Genomic DNA, 14,132 nt, shown 5'->3' with positions numbered 1-14,132 from the left:
GGCACTTCTGCTATCCCATCATTTGTATCAGGCAATAGAATCATAGCTCTCCTGCTTGTTAGCATTTTCACAATGATGTAGCTTAGTTTGAACTGGTGACCTTACCTTTCTTTAGTCATCTAAGCCAGCCTGGCTACATGCTAAAAAAAAAGATTATTTCTTTTCCAATCTCAGAGAGAATAAAAATCAAATCCCTACAGAACAAAGAGCCTTGAAGCGCTACAGAGCAGTAGGAAGCCGAGTCAAGCCATTGGACATCATGAGAGCTTTGAAAGCCTGTATTAAATTGCAAACTTACTGAGTGACCCTCCTGAAGAGAAAAGATGTCACCTTTCATTCAGAAGTGGAAATTTGTCCTCCTAACTGTGTGCATGCACATGTAAGAAAGGCAGGCAAAGAGGTAAAGGAAGAAGGCTTGCTTAGGACCGGACTCCTATCAGGAGCAGAATGCAACAGGATAAGCAATTTTCAGCAGCTGAGCCAGTTTTTGCTGGCTTATGAGGTGCAGAAGACATCTGTCCAAGCCCTTTAGCAGGTAAAAGCTTACCCAAATGTTCAGTCTCTGTTACATCCTTCCAGACAATAGTTTGGCTGTTTTTCTCCATTCTAGTTATCTTTCAGATTTCTGAGGTGGTAAGGGACCAAGGAGGAAAGATAATTCATATTGCTTCAGAGAAATAATAACATTTTATTTTTGCTTTTGAACATTTTAGAGAATGCCATGTCAGAACTTCTCAAATAGAAACAATCTTTGGTTCCTCTGTTTGGAATTAGAGGCTTGTGTGACAGAGAGTTTTTCAACTGAAATTTACTGAAGTAGTATGAATTAAATGTTGCAGAAAAATGGCCTTGTATTTAGAGATTGTAGCCTCATCTCCAGAACATGAGGGATATGGAGCTGTTGGAGTGGGTCTAGAGGAGGGTCACAAAGATACTCTGAGGGCTGGAGCACCTCTCCCATAAAGACAGGCTGAGGGAGCTGGGCTTGATCAGCCTGGAGAAGAGAAGGCTGCAGAGAGACTTCATTGTGGCTTTCCAGTACATGAAGGGAGCTTACAAACAGGAAGGGGACTGACTTTCAACACCCCCTTGATAGGACAAGGGGGAATGGCTTTAAACTAAGGGGAAATTTCAGTTAGATGTTAGGATGTTAATCTTTGCTCAGAGGGTAGTGAAGCGCTGGCACAGGCTATCCAGGGAAGCTATGGTGCCCCATCCCTGGAGGTTCAAGGCCCAGTTAGATGGGACCCTGGGCAGCCTGAGCTGGGGAGTGGCAGCCCTGCCCACAGTAGGGAGTGGGACTGGGTGGGCTTTCAAGTCCCTTCCAACCCAACCATTCTACGGCTCTATGTTTTTGTGATTCTGTGTTTCTACAATTACATGTTACTTTTCATGAATCAAAATGTCAGAATCCAGCTAAAATTAAATATATAGATATATCTCCATTTCCTCCCTCCGTTCCCCATAGCCAGGCATAGCAGCATTTTCTCACACATCTGGCCTACTTTTCTCCAAAGTGGCCTCTGTCTTCCTTAACTCTGCTCTCTTCTTCCAGCTGCTATGGGGCCAAGGACTGCTCTACCGCTCTACTGCTGGCAGCTTAGCTCCCACTGAGCAGATCTGGGGCAGACAGAAGGGAAGGGCCCTCTTCTGTCTCAGCAGTGACAGCATGAGAATTTGGTCTGTGTATTTTTTAGGGCTGTTGGTTTCCCAGTGTTTTTTTCTGACAAAGCCCTTAATGCCTTCTATTGATGTAATAATTGATCTCCTGACAGTACAGCCTGAGATGCTGCTAAGCGTTTAGAATGGGCTCAGATTAAATAACACAGAATTTCTCTGTTCAGCTGTGAAAACACCTCCCTGAAATTATCCTGTAGGTGAGATCACGTTCCTCATCAGGCTACCTCTGAATTTTCTGTAGCACTTCAGAGGAAAGGGAAGCATCCCACAGGATATTGTTTAGGGATAACCTTCCTGGAGGGATACTTTCCAGCTAATCCTTGCCACTTAGAAGCCGGATTTTATGTTCTGTGGTACAGAAAAAATAAATCAAAATCTCATCCGCTGTAAGATGTATAAATCCTGTTCTACATTTTCCTGAATTCTTAGCCTGAATAATATCTTCCAACAATAAATTCCACACATCATTTAGATGCCACGTGGAAAACATCTCACTGTACCTGCCTCCATCATAATCCAATGTTCTTCCATTTCTTGCACGAGGCAGTCATTTTGTCCTCTCCATCCTTTGATATTTTTATGTATTGTAGCCCTCACTTCTTTATTGCCTCTTGAAATCAAGAAACACCAATTGTTCTCATCTCTCTTAATGCCATAGTCTTTCTACTCCCCTGCTTTTTGCCTCTGTTTCTGGTTCATATTCCTTTCTGTGATGTCCTTCTTGACATCCTGATACAGTGAATTCAGAGGCAAAGTGAGTGGGATGGCTTTGTTAACACCCGAGTTTCACTCAGTTGCATTATAGTTTTGTCTTCTGTTATTTTCATCCCATCCTTATGTGTATCTAAATCTGGTAGATGCACCTTTGCAAGCTACTGATCCTAACAGGTATTAAGATTGTTCCACAATTTGGTTTACTGCTTCATAGGAATAAGTACCTGTGTGCTGTGATAAATTTGTTTGCCAAGTCATTTGTAAAAATTTAACAGTAGCTGCTGTTTGCTACCCAAAGTGTGCGCTCAGGCTGCTTAGCACTAGTTATGCTGGAAGAAGTGAATTTGTTAGCCTTATCAAAATAAAGATAGTGATTTCAACTCAGCTAAGTGATTCCTTTGTTTTTGGTCCTGAAGTTCTGTGTATCCTCCAAAGAGTTAAATCCATCACAAGCTTGCTATTTGCATGAGAGATTTTACAAGGAGGCAAACTGCTATTTAGCATTGGCTTTTTCTTAAAGAATAGTAGTTTTGCTGTAGGGACCTAGGTCTGTACTTTATTGGGGGACCAAATGCATGAAAAGATACCATTGGCTCTCTGATGTCTGAAACACTGAACAATGAATCACCAGGGTGGAAGAAGTACTCAGTTTTACTTTTCCTCTATAGTCCCAGCATGGAGTCAGGTTTGATCGTGCAAATTTATGACTTCAAATCAGCTCTGCATATGTATCTGCCATGTGATTTCCCTGTTCCCTTCCAGGTTAGACTCCAGGCCTGGAGTGCTGCATCTGAGCTGCTGCAGGTACATGGACCCAGCCATTCATGGGTTCTAAGTTTGTTTTCTTCCCTCTCCTTTGGCTCATCTGTGAACTTCAGACCTCTTTCCTGGACAGAAATTGCTCCACTGTGAGACCCCAGACATGAGGTCTCTTAACAGATTTCGAGTAAATAAACAATAAAAGTGCTGATGAGGACAAAGACTGTAAAAATTCCCTGGAAATAATGAAATCACAGTCAGAAAGACACAGATTGATATGCCTGTGACTGAATGTGGGCTGGTTGGAGACTGCTGAGCTCACGGTCTGTCAGACTGACCAGAATTGCCTCATTGTCTCTTCTTATTCATCTCCTGGTTGGTATCCATCTGTTGTCTCTTGTCTTAGCATATTAATTTAGGCTCCTAATTGCATCCCATAATAGAAGAGATAATTTAAAAAAGCTTTTAAAATAAATGAATGTTGGAATTTAACCTATTCATAAAACTTTCAAGTCTTTATGCTCTCCCTCAGCTCTGTTCCCCAGTCCCACTCTTGTCCATTCTGTTCTGTCAGTTATACCTCCTTGCATTTCCTATTTCACTAATCCATGACACCATTTCTCTGCTGACCCTATTTCCTGCACATGTCCTGTTACTGTTACTGCAGTATCTGGAAGACTCAAGGGTGTGATGGAGAGATCTCTTGAGTTACCAATGTGCTCCTACTGAAGGGAAGCTGGCAGACAAGGCTTCCTCCCTTCCTCCCTTCCTCCCTTCCTCCCTTCCTCCCTTCCTCCCTTCCTCCCTTCCTCCCTTCCTCCCTTCCTCCCTTCCTCCCTTCCTCCCTTCCTCCCTTCCTCCCTTCCTCCCTTCCTCCCTTCCTCCCTTCCTCCCTTCCTCCCTTCCTCCCTTCCTCCCTTCCTCCCTTCCTCCCTTCCTCCCTTCCTTCCTTCCTTCCTTCCTTCCTTCCTTCCTTCCTTCCTTCCTTCCTTCCTTCCTTCCTTCCTTCCTTCCTTCCTTCCTTCCTTCCTTCCCTATTAGTTAGAATAAATCAAGGTTGTTGCATCTTGAGGAAAATTAACTTGGAGCTGGAAAGACAAACTAATCCTAAAACAGTAGGCAAGCACCTTGTTCCATATGATGATCATCAACACCATTAATATGTCTTTATTATGAATTAGCTTATCATTTGCAGAATTGATTGTAACTTAAGAAACTGAGTTGGGGCATAAATAATTAAATTAATCTTAAGGATGCATAAACTGCTTTGAAAATGCTGGATCTGTATTTCTTAGCATGCACAGAACACTTTAACTCCCTTGCCTACTTCTTCAATCAGTCTGTACTCACAGTGACATTCTTTACAAAGAAAGCTGTGGGGGAAGCAAGTGCTTTGGACAAGATACATAGCAATACTGCTGACAAATTGCAGGCAGGATGTGGTCTGAGATGCACACTCCTGTAGGAAGACCAAGGCAGCTTGGCTGGTGTGTCTGCCAGGAATAGGTTTGATGGTGTTTAGTCCTCATTTCTCCCTGGGTGGCGTTTGTCCCAGCTCCAGATGTTGTTACCCTACCCCAACATTGTTGTAGATTCCTCATAGTGTCTGGGACTTGATGCTTTCACTGCTGTTTTTGACATTGGTATCCTGCAAGGGAGAAGTGTTCCATATAAATACAGTTTCCACGGTCTTGTCACAGCTAATATAGAAGACTTTTTGTTCTGGATGTCAACACTGAAGCCTGCAAGCTGGGCTGTCTTTGAGTTAACTCTGAACCTGTCTTCCCAGGCACACACATGCACACTTGTACTTATGCAATGCCCATTGACAGGAAAGAACATTCAGTATAAACACATACACACACAGAGCCATATGGACACATGCTCATTAATTGAAACCAAGCCTATGTACTGAATCTCTTTGATAGCATCCAAGTCCTAGCCAATCTGCCAGTACTTATGAGATGCAAGACTGGATCATTTCCATTGTCTGTCACTTAAAAGCTGAAAATTATTTTGCTAGCCTCTGGCCCTTGCTCCCATATTCTTTGAGGAATAGCATTGACATTTTGTTTGAATGCACATGTGGGTATATTTATATTTTGTGCACTATACTACATGTAAGCTATAGCTGATGCTTACTCCTGTGCAGATGGTTAGCTCAAGGCATACAAATCACTTAAGTTTATTGTCAGATCCTGCTTAAGTAGATTGAAATGCAGTGAACTCCATGGGAGGGAATTTCTCCTTATGAGTATACTGCACACACTGAAAAACAGTCTTTTGATGTTAAATAGACTTAATTTGAGGAGCAACGTGGAGTAACCAGGAATGTCACAATTAAGTATGGTGTGAACCTAAATTAATCGCCTTGGCATCCAAAACCACTCACCGTATCAGCACATGGCATTTCAACGCAGGGCCATGCCTCACTGAGCAGGCACTGAGAGAACAGCTTTTGGGAGAGATCAGAGCTCTGAAGCAGTAAGAACTGTAGAATGCAAGCCTTTGACTTGTTAACTACAAGTATTGGAAAGCCTGAAAACAATGGGATGGATGCACCCAGGCTGGGCACATTAAGATTTTCATGTGAAGGCTCCTAAATGTTGTCAGAACAGTTCAGAGTCAGGGCCTGCCTCTTCTACAGCTTTCTGTGTGATACTGCGGAGAATCAGCTGAAACAGACAGTGCACAAAGCTCTGCACCTATTTACTAAGACTAGGTTTGCACATGCTAATTATTCTCCTATCAAATAGCAGAACTGTCCTGTGTGACCACACATAAGGACATCTTAAAATCTGTCTCCATCATCTGAGGTGAAGACTTGTGAGCAGAGTCCCGTATTCTGTGCCATGCTTTGTGGGCAGAAGATGCGTATCACGAACACATACATCTTCTGATCATGGCTTGGACATGTAAAATTCTGGTCTGCAATCCAGGTCTCCAAAAATTGCTGTGGGAAGCACCTGACCATCAAAATATCCAAATTCCAGTTTTAATTCTTGAAATTTTTCCATGATATTTAGTCTGCACGTCTCTGATAAAAGCCTTTCTTTGGAGGTGGTAGGGTACTGATCAAGAGCAGAGCTGGCAAGTCAAATCTGGCAACATCTTTGCCTACCAAAGGCAACAGGTAAAGAAGACTGTCCCAGGCATGGGGGCTTGGCAAGGGTGCTCTGTCAGGGAATGCTGCCTTGTGAGCATTTTAAGGTGTCCAGTTGAATCCATTCTCTGCACCAATGTTGCAGACCATAGTTTTCCCAAGGACTTGGTATTTTAAAACACACTATATATATTTGATCTGTCTTTCCTCTAAAAGATCATCGTGAAGATTTGCCAATGATTTACTGTGCCCATACTGGGGGGAGGGAAAGCAGATCATTAAGTCTCAAATACAGCCTGCCATCTGGATGGGCTTAATGCGCAAGAAGGCGTAAAGTTGGGATGCAAATGTGCAGCACTTGGTTCTCAGCCAAGACAGAGCTTGAGCTCAATTGTTTGAAAGAAAATCTACACTGACATGAGTTATTGCAGGAGAGAAAAAAGGGCTCATGGGAGCCCTTGGGATTTGCTTTGCAGAAAGCACCAAAACAGCTCAAACCCAGGGGAGCTGTGCTCTGAGTGCATGGAGCTTTCTATATGTGGGCTACTGGTGTCTGGAAGCTGGCACCTAGGATTAGTCAATCCTTTTGACGTTTATCTTTGTGTACCTGTGTTTCCTATCCGGAGGTTTCACACTGGTGAGAAGTTGATTCCCAGTGATTCCCAGGTGAGGCATCCTGATCTGAGGTGAATGTTGTCTTAAGGAATGTGTGCAATCTTCCTTCTTCCTTTGTGTGTGGGCAAGAGGATAAATAACACCAGTCATGCTGAGAACATTACAGTGGTTTGTAGCAACCCCTTCCTTCTCTGTCTGCCTTTGCCACGGACTCTTTGTGATGCTGAGCAAACCACATAGACCCAACTGTTCTGCACTGGCCACAAGCTGTTTCTTTTTGTGTGTTGGGGCAGCAAGACACCATGGTGCCCAAAATGAAGGGTCAGCATCACAGATTTTTGGCCGTGATCAGCCTATGACTCAGTTATCTGTCTCTAAAAATGGTTGTGAAATGCTTTGGTTTTGTAGGGGTGACTTGCAGAAAAAAAGAAGTCCTTTTGAGTTTGGGAACTGCTCAGCGGTAATAATGAGGCAAATCAGAAATCCCAGGAGGGAACAGGATTCTGTATGCTATGCAGCACATTGCTGGCATGCAGATAAGTGTGGACAACAGAATGGAAGGAAGATAGCCTCATCCACAGAGCTCTTTTGTATGCTGAATGAGGCAGCAAGTCTGGTGGAAAGGAGCAGGGTATAGGATCACGCAATTAAAATTGTACCTCTATTATTATTTCTGTTATAAGAGTTTGGTCCTTCTTCACAAACCATGTGATATCTAATCAAGAGCGGATGGGAATAAATGGCTTATTTTTAGAGTCTCTTGTAGGATTGAAACATACATTTGATATCCAAAGGTATTTCCAGTCCATATTTGAATCTGGTATCATGGTATTATGCAGCAGTTGCTAGTGGAAACTGTTGATGTGTTTGGTACACTTCCATTACCCATCACTCTGCTCTGCAGTTCGGGAACTGGAAGGCATGCAGGTGGCTTCATTTTAATATCTATTTAAAGTTTAAATGGCTGTCTGCAGTGCCCTTTGAAAAGGCAAGGATTGTTGGAAGCTTCAGCACTGGTGAAATGAGGAGTGCACATGTGGTAGAAAAAAGTGGTAAATGTGATGCAAGACAGGTGCTAATGGCTTTGATGAATAAAGCTGAAGCCTTTTTCCTTTGAGTACCTGTGGGAGATCTGGAAGGTGGTAGCACCAAGAAGCAAGATAGTCCTGAAGGAAGCTGTGCGGTGCTTTGCCTGATGCAGGAGTGGTATGGCAAGTGTCAGCAAGCCCATCTCTGGCAGAGTTAGGGATCACAATGGGACAGGGGCACTCCTGGCTCAATAATGACAAGTGGCACCCATGCTATGCCCATTAATCTGGTGGTCTTGAGGGCGTTCATGCAGATAGAAACCCTGTTCTGCATATTGGGAATAGTCAGGCATAAGGTTTTGGAAGACTCAGGGGGAAGAAGTAGCTTACCTCATATGGAAATCTGTCTTTCCAGAACTGGTGAACGAGACTCAGCAGCCATGCTCTCAAACTTCATAAAATAGGATATATGAAACCGTAAGAGTTGAGATGAATCCATGCATACAAAGGATGCTGTTATAAACAGAGCAATTATTGATAATGAAACTGTCAAATTGCACGTTCTGTGACTTCTCATCCATTGCATGTTCTCAAACAAGGAGCATTTTGATGAAAGTAGAGCTTCATTTTTGTTGGAATTCACTAAGATCAGTGACCCTGGGAAGCAGGGTAAGGTTATAAAACCATGAATTTGTTCTGTTAGCATTACACAGCCTGAAGCATGCATAGCTGTGTTGTCAGAGTTGACTGCCTAAATTGTATCTACAGCTCATTCCGCTATGGCACAAAAGCTGTACTGACATTAGGAGGCCTGTGTAACCGAGTAAAATGGTCAGAAAATTAAGATGGGCTAACTTCCCTGACAGTGACCTCTCTGAGCAAGTGATGCTTTTATCTATAGCAAATGTGTCAGCCTAAGTGGCACTGATTTCCCCCTGGGAAATAAAAGTTTCTTGTATGACTTCTAGCTTGCTGTTTTGGCAAGTTGTTTTTCCTGCTCCACAACAGTGAGAGAGTAGAAGTCATTCTAGGGAAGAATAAAACGCAGTAACTGCTCCTTTGGCACTACAGATCAGAATAGTCTTGCTCTCTGTTTCACTGTTTCTGCCCCAAAGAACACTGCATCTGGTTGTGGCTGTGCTTTTCCATGACTGGTATCTGCTTGATATGAATCTTGACCCAAGTGCCCTTGTTTGCTAGTCACTCCGTGAAAGTAGTATGGAAAGGTTCACCTTGGAGGCCTGTCTCAGCCCTCATTGCACAGCTGAAGCAGGCAGCTGCCCAGGACTGCAGCTGAGGAGGTGGTGAAGGGTGAAAAGACCACCAGCCTTACCTTTGCTGGCACATAGTAAGCCTGGCTTACACAGCTGATTCTTGTAGCTAAGGGATAGCTGGGTCAGGTTTCTGCAGTTCTATCCCCCACAGATCTCTGAATCCCCCACTACACCTACAGCCTTTCCCTTTCTTGTCCCAAGCCCTGCCCAGTAGGCCGCCCTCTGATTTTCCATACCTGCAGAAGCAGTCTGGGAGGTGACAGCTAAGAGAGCTGCATGCAGGTGCTGGAAATGGCTGATGGGGAAAGGAGCTTTCTGGGTCCATCTGAGTAGTTAGGCTGAGGGGGCAGAAGGAGACACTTGTCCAAAGCTTCACAAAAACTCCCAGAACTCCACAAAGCCAGGGCTCTTTTCTGGACTTCCCTCTCTCCTGCTAGAGCTTCAGTGATGAAATCAAACAAAAGATTTATATTTTGCAGAATTCTTTAAGTGGAAAAACATGGGGTTTTTTGTTTGTTTCCTTCTCCCATGTTGAGCTTCTCCTCAGCTTCATCTGTCACCTGGTTTTGGGGCTCTAACAAACTTCTGCACTACGACTCCCCTTACCTGAAGAAAAGAAAGCAGTCAAATCTTTCTACAGGCATGCAGTTACACAGTAGGGACTCCCAGATATACTGCATTGCAAATACAAGTTTTGCCTTATTGCAGAAAGTTCATTGCCAATTGGATTGTAGTCTATTCACATCCAGATCATTACAGCACCCCCTCCATGTTCTGTTTCCAGCCAGTTTGCCCCAGCTGAAAGCAATTTTTCAGCTTCGGTTTAACAACAGTGTAGAGCAGAGGGAATGGCATGAACTGCAGGACTGGGCAGAGAACTCATTTATCACCTTGAGCCCCAAACGGCTTTCAGTGGTCAGAGATTTGAGCCGTGGTCATCTGTGCAGACATGAAGGCTAGAAAGGGTACTCTTGTTCCTCCACATTTGTAAAGTAGAGTTTCTTCTTCCACTTCCATTTTCCCAGTGGGTTTCTCATTGGTGGTGAATACTCCCATTGTCCTGCTTCTTATGTGGTACAAGCTGGCTCTACATGCCTTCTTCTATGAGACGTGCCACAGGCCAGCAGGGGCCTGGTTCAGGGCTGCCAAGTGACCCCGGGGCATGCTCCCATTTCTGAGTTATATCATGGCAAAGCAGCACCAGCCATGACTGGGCATAACCGTATTTCAAATCATCCAACATAGTCAGCAGAGGGATCACTGGGCTTGCACTGACCTCTAGTGACAACGCATGGGACTGGGGGCTTTGGTTAACGGGAGACTGAAAGAACGTGTGTAGGTCCTTGTCACTGAGATAGTTAAAACCATTTGTCCCAGTTTTCGCCAGGACTGCACACATGAGCCCTGCCTTGGAGCAGAGATCCTACTGCCAAATCCTACTGCCTGTGTCAGCTGCTTTGCATACTTAGACAATAGCAGTGATATTCATGTGTCCCAAACTCCAATCACCTGCCCACTGAACCGCTCTTTTTCCCTCAAGCCATCAGAGCTGTGATGGTCTTCATGTGTGCTGCAGTGTTTGTTCTGCCCATCTATCTCTTTCTCTCTCTTATGCTATATCTGATCCCCCATTTCTTTGCCCCATACATGACAGCATCTGGTGACTGATTACCAGGGCATCTTCTTGGCTTGGTAGTGCTCTGGCTTCTGGGATAGGCCTGAGTACTTCACTCCTGTTCATCACCTCTATCTCACCTTCTCACACTCTGGCTTTCTTACAGATCCTACCAACTGTCTCTAGTTAAAGGATGCAAAGGGTAGGTCTTCTGATTTCTTTACTACAAAGTAGTTTGCTGTGCTGTGTGGTTGGACATCCTCTATGCAATGTACCTGAATGCTCTTGCTTCAAAATGCTGTTTAGAAACACCAAATCCCCTATGGCTATCTTTTATCTCCTTGAGCCAGTAAACAAAATTGGCAAGAGCTTTGGACCTGGTTTTGGGAGCTGCTAACCATCAGAAGGATTTGCAGGCTGCCATCAGCTCCCAGGGTGCTCTGCATAGGACCGGTTTGGGCTGTGATGTGATGAGATTGTGGGGTTTTTTGGAGCCCCTTATGTCTCTGCATGCTGGCCCCTGCCTGTCAAATCTCAGAGGTCATGCCTGCCGCAATACCTTTCCATTACTTGGCTAAGGGGGTGCAAAGGGGGAAGGCTGCCAGCTACAGCCTTCTGCACTAGGCTGAGCAAAAAAGCAATCAAGTTTCCTAGGCAGTGTAACAGATGACAAGGTGTATATTTATCCCAGATACCCACATACTTCGAGTGAATTGTGCAACATGAGATTTGTCATCATGCATCAGATCACTGGCGTATCTAATCCAGAACTGAGGCTCTGACAAGATCTGGGAGCTGAGCTGCCTGCAGTGATGCACTTCGCCAACTGTGCAATGCAGAAACAGAGGGTTTGGGATTCAAATTCCTCCCCAGTTCCTCTGGCAATCAACTGGTACCTGTTATTATCTGAGAAGGCAGAGCTGCAAATGTAAATAATCCTAAGATTAGGCAGCCACCTAACACAACTAGCACAACTACAGCATACATTTCTGGGCTGCCTCCTGGGCTGAGTATGTTTTGAATGGAATAGTATTTCATTTTGATTTCTTCTAACTTTTCTCTGTTAAATGATTCTTGGTCTAACTGCACCCTGGATGTCAGCAGTAGAGAGTTACTGCATTGCTGGAAATGACCCGTAATCTTTTACCACCACTCCCAGCATCAGTTTTTATGCCTCCCATTGTCTTCCCATTCCCTGCAGGCTTGTTTTTTTCTCTTGTTGGTTTTAGTTTTTATTATGTTGTCTTTGCTACAAGGGAGTCAAGCCATTCTCCTGTTTTGGCTGCGCTGGCAGGCAGCTGCATTCAGTAATGGTGCTGTTGCATCTGTGTTTCCAGTGCTGTCAGCGCCCCTTGATCAGCCCAGAAGTCAGCTATTTTGCTTGGCGAGTTTTGCCTTCCGCCTTTCACAGAGCAGGAATCTCCCTCAAACTCCTTCCCACAGCTCTTACAACACACCTCTGAACACATACAGATCATTTCAGACCTTCTAATGTGAGGACAGCTTCTCCCCATCCTCCATAGCTTGATGCTCTGGTCAGAGTGAGAGTATTTATTTTTTGCCCCCTTGGCTGTCACTAATTTTCAGCTCTTCTTGCAGCTCCCTGCTTTGTTTACATTGTGGTGAGAATGGGAATGGCTTTCACCTGTACCTCTTGACAACATCTAGTAAAACAGTTGATGCCTTATTAATGCCTTATTAAACCAAGCTTCTCCTGTTTGGAGAACTTCAGTTCACTCTCATTCCTGAAGGGGTTTCAGGAAAGTTGGGTCTAGCAGAGCCTTCCTCAGTGTATGGACTCTGCTAACTCCTGGTGTGATTTTGATCAGACAGTTATTTGATCTGATCGATTTGGTCTAGTCAAATGCCATGAATTAATGTTTATAGAAAATCTCTTCCTCCTTGTATTGTGTTGCTTTGTGACCTGCAGAAGAAAGACCAAGGAGGGAGAATCTTAATTTGCTCTGCTGTAGAGCTTCAAACATTTTGTTTCTCTGCCTCTCCTCTATCTTAGACCTCTCTTCCCAGTTCAAGGGCTCTTTTGTGATTTGTCCCTGACTCTGTTTTGGTCCAGGCCCCTGTGAAACTTGGTTCCTGAAATCTCTATAATGGCTTTTCCTGGAGTACCATGACTTTGTGTCTCACATTCTGTGTGGTGCTGGGTCAGCGTACCTGCAGGTTGTGTTGAAGATGCTTTCTGAGTGAAGACCGATCATAGGACACAATGGGTAGTGCTGTTTAATCACATCCTTTTCAACTTATTTCTGTTTAGTATTTGATTTATTTCTGTGGGGCTTCTGCTTTTCTGTTTGGTGTGTTCTTTCCCACCAATGAAAAATGTCATTCCCTGACCTGCTGTTCCCTATTGTAATGGGACCCAGAAGCTGGTGATGAGACCTACTAGATATGAAGAAAAGGCTGTCTCATCTGTGATGGTTATATTTCTGGGACTGAGTCTATAAGGTTTGCCAGATGACAGAGAACCTGGTGATTCCTACTGACTGTAGATCAGGACCCTGATCCTTTAAAAGCCCACGTGAGCCAAAGCAAGCTGCCCAGAGTGTCAAGTAGCCTTCATATCCTTGCTGAGCTGCCACTGACAATGGTGGTGAGGCAGAAGTGGACTACTGTACAAAATACTGAGACAGCTGTCTTCTGCCTGTCTTGGACATCCCAATAAAGTTGGGATTCCCTTGTAATCCCGGAAGGTGTCATATTATCAAGTGTGCCATGCTAGAAACAGCAAAATATGTGGATTGGTCTGTGATAAAGTATTATAGCATCGTGGCAGTAGTGTTCACAGACATGAGATTCTGACAGATCATGGTGGATGCCCCATCCTTGAAGGCATTCAGGTTCAGGCCAGACCAGGCTCCAAGCAGCCTGATCTAGTGTAGATATCCCTGTTCACTGCAGGGAAGTTGGTCTAGATGATCCTTAAGGGTCTCTTCCAACTCAAACAATTCAATGATTCTGTGATCAAGAAAGTAAATTTTCAGCTCTCTTGGATGTAAAGACTGGCTCTGGGGGCTGAGTGTTACCACTGCCCTTTTTATCTGAGCTTGCAGAAAGCCTGAAAAGAGCTTAGAAAGTTCTTCTTCCACCCCTTTCCAACAAAAAGGGAAATCCTGGAGGCTGACAGGCAAGAAAATGTAGTGGTTCTGCATTGTTCTAAAGGAATGAGTTTTAATTCAGAGAATACAGCAAATACTTCTGTTAACAAGTACCTGGAATGCTAATGACAAAAAAAAAAAAAAAAAAAAAAAAAAAAAAAAAAAAAAAAAAAAAAAGTCTTTATAATAAAGGGAATCAGATTTTATTTTTATACCCTTAAAGTTAAAAAT

The 14,132-nt window shown here is 43.9% G+C and overlaps 1 protein-coding gene across 1 annotated transcript in view; it reads left to right on the top strand.

Annotated features, from left to right (window-relative positions):
• GSG1 (germ cell associated 1) overlaps positions 1-14,132 on the top strand; it is an 87,372-nt gene that overhangs the window by 21,305 nt on the left and 51,935 nt on the right. The window lies entirely within an intron of this gene.

Source organism: Excalfactoria chinensis, chromosome 1 (assembly GCF_039878825.1).
Source record: "Excalfactoria chinensis isolate bCotChi1 chromosome 1, bCotChi1.hap2, whole genome shotgun sequence".
Lineage (NCBI taxonomy): Eukaryota > Metazoa > Chordata > Aves > Galliformes > Phasianidae > Excalfactoria > Excalfactoria chinensis.
The sequence above is the reverse complement of the archived record's forward strand: the minus strand, read 5'-3'. Positions and strand labels throughout refer to the sequence as shown.